The 6,037-nt window shown below is 36.8% G+C and overlaps 1 pseudogene; it reads left to right on the top strand.

The window, feature by feature from the left end:
* Positions 1 to 3,128: 3,128 nt before the first annotated feature.
* Positions 3,129 to 3,937, top strand: LOC149214800 (uncharacterized; annotated as a pseudogene).
* The last annotated feature ends 2,100 nt before the right edge of the window (positions 3,938 to 6,037 follow it).

Genomic DNA, 6,037 nt, shown 5'->3' with positions numbered 1-6,037 from the left:
ACATTGCATTGTGACAAATATTAGCTCAATATGAAAATCAACCATGGTAAACCGAAGTTAACCATGTTTATTCTAGGGTTTATAATATTTATCTTAGTGTTTAGATACCTTGGGTTTAATATTATTCCCTCGCCGATTGGGAGGTCACAGGGTGAATTCTCCTCGATGCCATTGGGGTTATGCCTTGCTAGTTTGGCTGACGGGTTTTAAAATATTCCCTTCATGGTTGATCTCCCCAGATTTTCTCGTGGATGTAACGGCCACCTAATGTCCGTGAACCGCATTGTAAAAAAAAATTATTATTCCCTTGGGTTTATAATCCCTTAGGGTTTTAATATTAACCCGTTAGGTTTATAATATCGATCCCTTGGGTTTATTAATGTAAGGGTTCATATTCCTAGACAAAGATTGTCTTAATATGAAAATGAACCATGGTCAATTGTTGTCAATAATGGTAAACTATTGTAAATCATTGTCAACCATGGTAAAACATGGTCAAACACGGTCAAACATGGTCAAATGTCACATTTGTCTGAAAATTTGTCAAGCATTGCATTGTGACAAACATTGTCTCAATGCTATAATCAATCTAATAATTGTTGTTGCAATGTTATATTTCATTGAAATTTATTCTATGTTGAAATGTGACATTAGAAAATTGGGATTTAATATTAGAGTTTCAAATATTAGGTTTCTAAGATTGTGTTTAATATTAGATTTATAATTTTTGAGTTTAATATTGGGATTATAATATTAGGTTTTTATTATTGGACTTAATATTAATCCTATGATTTATAATATTAATCTTATTATCTATATTAATCCCGTAAGTTTATAATACTAATACCTTAGGTTTATTAATCTCTTAGGTTTATTAATTTTTTAGGTTGATTATTTGCTTAGATTTATAATATTGATAGTTTAATTTTATAATATTAATAATCCCTTAAATTTATAATATCAATTGCGAGAGTTTATAATTTAAAAGTTTGTGTTTATAATATTAATTCCTAATATTTCTAATGTTAATCTTTGGGTTTATTGTCATAATCCCTTTGGTGTATATATATCAATATCAGTTTCATATAAGGTTTGCATTACAAAACATGCTTCCGTCATCGAATATTTGCTGAATTGCCATTCTCCCGAAAATTTGGATTACAGGTCATATTTACCACCTCATCATTTCCATTTATATACCGTTCCCTTTCATTACGTACAGGTCCGAGGTGGCCTATGAGGATGGAATACATAAAGCAGCCATTAAAATAATTCAGTGGGCTCTACTTAACTGGTTTTAGTGGAGTGTTTCATATCTTTTATCGAAGATTCGAATCTGGTAGAAATTATCTTTTTGTGAAATTATTACAAAATGTTTTGGAGTTTAAAATAATGATAAAAATAGGGTATTTTATTGGTATTTTGGGTTGTTTTTATAGAAATTTTGTCATAAAATTTTGGTTTGCCCTTCATTTTTATTTTTTTATTATTTGAAATATATTTTTAAATATAAAAATAAATTTTATATTTATAAAATTTTTAATTTTATTTAAAAAATATCAATAAAAAACAAAAATATATCTGATAAAAATATTTTAAATTAAAACTCTAATTTATATTTTAATATTATATCACTTAAATTATGTTATATTATTTATTTATATTTTTAAATAATGATTTTATAAATCAAGCTAAGATTTTAATAAAATTATTAAATTAAAATTTAATAATTTAATATGCCCTAGGGATTATCATTAATAACGAAGGATTCAATCTTTGTTCAACTAACCAATCAAGTTAAATTTTATACTTTATTCCCAGGTTTTATGGTCATTAAATTCAATATAAAGTTGTTAATTATTGCTAGCTTTATATCATTATCAAATCATGATTCTACCTGCAAAGTTAATTTTAATGATGGTAAAATTTAATAACTTAATTCAAAATTAATTTTAATAATGGTAAAAATTAATAATTTAATTTAAAATATGCAAGTTCCATTTTATCAAGTGTTTATGGTTTTTTCATTTTATTAGAAATTAATAGTTTAATTTAAAATATTGAGTTGTTTTTAGTGAGACATTTTGAAAGTTTTTTTAGTGGGTTTTGGTGGTCTATTATTTTCTCTAAAGTTTTGCAAGAATTTATTGAAATCACAAGCTTGATGGGTAGCCCCTCAACAATTGAAGTGTCCTAAAGGCTTTTGAGGGTGTTGAAGCTAGTCTAATTTCTCTAAAATCTGGCATGAATTTATCGAAATCACAAGTTTGATGGGTAACCTTGAACAATCGAAGTGCCCTAGGGTTTTTGAGCGTCCTCAATCCATATATACAATCAAAAAACCAATTTAATAACACAAATCAAGATTTCACCGAAGTCAAAAAAGTCGCACTAAAAACAACTCCTTAAAATATGAGCGGGTTTTATTCTATCAAGTGTTTATGGGTTTTTTATTCTATTAAGTATTTATAAATCTTTAATTATTCTATTAAATATTTATAAATCTCAATAATAAATGATTAGTTGTCTCACTATTCTAAAACCTAATGGGAGAGACATTGTCACACAAATATTACATTTAAAAATAATAGAATATTACTTATACTAACAAATTAAAAAATATTAATAATAAAAAAATAATGTTAACCATAAATAAAATATTTTAGTTTTACATCAAACTTTAAATAAAGAGATAAAGTAATTGAGAGTAGAAAAAAATCAATTTACTTTTTGATACGAGGGAAATATGTAATTCCTAACAAATGATATGTATAATAATATAGGCACATAACCTAGATAGATCAAATGTATAGCTAAAAAAATGATTGGACTATTCCTTTAACAATACAAAGAAAGAACTATGATGGTATTGACTTTATACCATATCAATTATATGTATTGTTTTTATTTTATATATAAAAACATAAGTTAAGAAAAATGAAGAAGAAATGAAAAGAAAGAAAGAAAAGAAGCTTAAATATTCCAGAACTAAAAAAATTTAAAAAAATGTATGACACATCCAAATTGCAAACCTGATGCCCTCCATGAATCTTTTCCCTCTGATAAAAGTTCAGTACCTTCTCATTCTTATCACTTGCAGAATTTGTAGCTAAATTTACCTATCATCCATGGGTACCTTCATCGGTCATGCCTTGCTAGGCAGGATTTATGCTCGTCGGCCTCTGGCATCTCTTCAACACAATCGCAAACTACACGCAGGCTCCATGGGACTTCTACACTCGGCCATGGTTCTCGGTGAAATTTCGAGGGGAAAAAGATGAGGTACCTGGAGCTAGCTGCCATTATAGCGGGGTCATGTTTGTCTATTGGACCAGAAGGCACCAACCGTTGGCAGATGACTGGAGCATCCCGCCAGAGCACCTCAACAACTTCGAGCACTCCTCCATATCGTTGTTCTTCCTTATCTACGCTTCCATGGCTTTGTATGCGGGACTCAGTAAGCTCATTGTTCCACCAGGAGCGCTGCACTGCACGTGATTGCAGCGCTTGCCTTTAGCCAGGAGCTGCTGCTCTTCCACCTTCACTCAGCCGACCACAGGGTGCGGAGGGGCACTACCACTGGTTTGTCCAACTCATCGTTTCCGTCACTTTGTCGGCCACAGTGCTCGAGGTTGCGTTCCCGCGGAGCTTTCTAGTGGGGACGGTGCTCTCAACGTCGTTGGTGTTCCAGGGGGTGTGGTTCGCCTACATGGGATTTATGCTCTAGATTCCGGCCTTCATCCCCAAGGGTTGCCAAATGGTGTGCAGTGAGGGCCACGATGTGGTCAAGTGCACCAGTCAAGAAGCAACTATGGGGGCTAAGGAGCTTGCTAACTTACAATTTAACTGGTATCTGGAAACAATTCTCGTATTCACGGCCATTTTCTATGCAAGGAGGTCGGAATTTATGGCGAAGAATCCGTCTATCAACCACTGAAGTGGAAGCTTGTGAGGGCGACCAAAAGGTTGGTGATGTTGTCGAGATGGGTAGCCATGGTGTAAGGACCTGTGTTTCTTACTAACCACCGAGCGCACGAGTTAGCAACACGACAGAGCAAAACACTTGGAGCGAGCGCGTACAAGTGAGGAGCAGGTCGTATATTTATAAGGGACGAGCTAGGGGAGTTCGTTCATAAAAGCCGACGATGGAAGGTTTGTTAGTTTGGGCGTTGGCGATGGGCCGACCATGTGAAATGACAAACGAAGGCGTTGGTTAATGAAAGACAAGAGTCGGCCGAGAGTTGGCACGACTGATCCATGGCAGCGTATAAGTATACCACGCATGGAGCTCATTTGACAAGCGAACAACTTCGCTCATCCAACGAAGAAGAGGTGCGTTAAAGAAAGGTAGCCGCAGCCATAGAAGGAAGTCGCATACGGTGATGCGCCCAACCTTGGGCGAGGCTACATGAAGGAAACGCGCTGTCTTGGTTTTGGGTGTAAAGCGAGGGCAGGGTCGCCCACCGGTTGGAGAAGGGTGTGCACGGGTTGTGCGAAGGAGCACCCAACGGTGAAACAAAGGGAGAGCGCCCGGTTTGTGCGATGACTTGGCACGGGTTCTTGGGTGACTCGGGTGAGCACCCGCCCATCGTGCAAGTGTGCACGGTGACTTGGTGAAGCGTTGAGATTGTGAACGGAGGAGTGTCTCGGTTAGAGGCGCCCATGTGTGGTGACTTGGAGGCGCGCCCAAGTTGGGAAAACAACACGATCGTGCGACGAGGTGAACGAAGGGTTGGTGAGTCATGCGGAGGCACCGACGAGCTGGGCAACCGAGTTTGCCGAAGATTGTAAAATTGGCTAAGTATGAAACTTGGTGTTTCCAAGTATACTTGTAAAGCTTTGTAACATTGAAATTTGTATATTATATTATCGGGCAGACTCATTGTTCAGGGAGTTTCCCCTCCCTTTACTCTGTGCAATTGTGTTCTTCATGTATAATTGTTGATGTTAATGAATGTGTATGGGTGTTCATTGGTATAAAGGAAACATTAATAATACTTGGTTGCGAAACACAAACTAAGTAGGAATAAGTGGTCAGGCGTAGTCCACAAACATAAGTATTGGTGAAAAGAAAGTGTTCGGTGGTGCCGCAACTCACCTAGCATGGTTGAAAGACTATTGCAGGCTTGGGGGCATGACAGTTGGTATCAAAGCTAGTCTGAAGACTTGGAGGAGTCTTGCAGGAAGCTGGGTGAAGCAGGTGTGCATACACTTGGAAGTGGTGAACAAATACTTGCAGGTGAAGGAAGCTGATTTCACATACAAGTGGAACAAGAGTTGGTTCATGTTTTGCAGGGAACTTGGAGAAGGATGAAAGGAAAAGATGGTGGATGAACCTATGGCAGGTGAATCTAGCCATAATGCAGGTGAAGTCTTCTGGTACAAAGTGTTGTAACAGATGGGTCGATGGAGTTCTAACTGGGTTTCGATGAAAGTTGAGAACATGAAGATTCGGGAAATCTGTTCGGAACTAAGGAGGGAACTTGAAGAACTCAAAAGCCAATGCAGAAGTACGACAGATGTTGAACTCAAGGAACTTGATGAAGAGATCCGACGAAGTGGTCTTGGTCTTCAAGAGCTCTTGGATGAAAGAGCTCGGTTGAGGAAGAAAAGTGCCATGGTGGAAGCAGAAATCAAGAAAGTTGAGGAATAAATAAAGAAGAAGCTTCTTGGTAAGAACATCGTTGTAATTGAGCAAGAAGAGCTCGACTACATTGACAGGCTGGGAACTCATTACCGAGACAATCCAGAGGATGTTCGGAAGCTTAGTTCTATGGAAGTAGTCAATGGACACTTGGTTGGTGCACTTGAGAAGAAGTTGATGAGGACAAGCTTGATGGAAGATAGGCTGGACCAGGATCGAGTTGCTTAGAAGAACCAAGCAGGGAGGTGAAGTACCTTAGAAGGAATGTCAAGTTGGAGTACAAGCCAATTGACACTTCTGAGGCCGAATTCTTGAAGAAGGTTGTTGATGTGAGACACAAGATAAAGCCGACAGAAGGAGGTGATTCCTTGAAGCTGAGTTTTGTGAAAGTGA

This window comes from Pinus tabuliformis, chromosome 1_1 (genome assembly GCF_031772625.1).
Source record: "Pinus tabuliformis cultivar Carrire ecotype Pingquan chromosome 1_1, CPIR1, whole genome shotgun sequence".
Lineage (NCBI taxonomy): Eukaryota > Viridiplantae > Streptophyta > Pinopsida > Pinales > Pinaceae > Pinus > Pinus tabuliformis.
The sequence above is the reverse complement of the archived record's forward strand: the minus strand, read 5'-3'. Positions and strand labels throughout refer to the sequence as shown.